Source organism: Colobus angolensis, unplaced genomic scaffold (genome assembly GCF_000951035.1).
Source record: "Colobus angolensis palliatus isolate OR3802 unplaced genomic scaffold, Cang.pa_1.0 Scaffold162, whole genome shotgun sequence".
NCBI lineage: Eukaryota > Metazoa > Chordata > Mammalia > Primates > Cercopithecidae > Colobus > Colobus angolensis.
Genome location: NW_012114733.1, coordinates 166116 through 167423, shown reverse-complemented (window position 1 = coordinate 167423; position 1308 = coordinate 166116).

The following is a 1308-nucleotide window of genomic DNA, read 5'->3' as shown; positions in this document are numbered from 1 at the left end:
CCAGCGTGGGAGCTGCAGACCCTCCCCGAGGAACCTGCGCGCGGCTTGCGCGCTTTGGAACCTGCCGCCAGGCTGCGCCCCGGGAACTTGCGGAGAACATGGGACCTCTCCTGCCTTCTCCCCTTACCGCGCCTTGGCATCCTGTCCCCGGGTCCCTGGCTCGGTCCCGACCGCGGCGGGGGCCAGAGCCAGACCTCGCCGTCCGGGATCGCGGACGCTGTCCGGGCTTAGCCCTCTCCCCACCGCCCCCAGAGCTGCATTGCTTTGTTTAACCTCTGCCAGACCGTTTCGCACAAACTCTTGTTGCCCCAATTCTGATGAGCCGCCAGTTTGATGGCTGAGGCAAGACAAAGGTTTCCCCTGTTTACCAAGAGCCGGGGTCAGGAGACTGCGCGCTGCCCGTGGTGTAAAATGTGTTTTCCTTATCTTCGCCCAGGGCTTGTTGCGATGGTTTTCCTGGCACTATAACCGTCCTTTCTTGCAGAGCTCTGTAGTGGCGAGATTGGACCTCCTAACCCTACGGATACGGTGGGTGGGGTATGGCTTTTTTTTTTTTTTTCCATGATTGTCAGTAACAGAAGCCGATTTTGAATTTTATAATATATGTTCTTGAGTTAGAGACATCGTAATCATTTTCTGAATTCTGAATTTTAAGAGAGGATATATATTTCAAGACATAGGTTCAGTGGAGGGGGATGGGGAAGAAAACCTAGTAAGTACGATCATGTGTTGTGAAATTTTAATATGGTTTTAGGAATAATGGCTGGGAAACTGATCTGGTGTAGGTGAGGGAGGGAGTGTGTGTGTGTGTGTATGTGTGTGTATTGGGGGTGGTAAGTGGTGGTGGTGGCGAGGGAGTGGTTAGAATACAAAGGATAAGGCAGTTTTAGAAAAAGATTCTTAGTAAATATCCTGTGGCAAATTTTTGATTCATTAAGTGGTGAGTTAAATCAATGTTTCCTTTTAAAATCACCTATAGTAATAGTGGAATTATATAAAAAATGGTTTACAGTTCTTTGGCATTGTTTGTGACTCAGGACTCTGAATAAAACAGTCAATTTTGAGTAATTTTTAAAAAGTCAACAAAGAAAAGAGTCCTTCACTACTATCTCGTTTATCCTTTGGGAAAAGGGAATCCTTGTTCAGTATATTCAAGAGAAAATTGCCTATATGAAAAAAATTTCAAAGGCAGCTTTGAAAAAGAAACATTTTGAAAAATATAATATGGTTGCATTACAGATCACTTCAACTCAGAAGTGGGCAGGGAAAAAATCATGCTACTGGATCGCCCTTTCCACTGTTGATTAT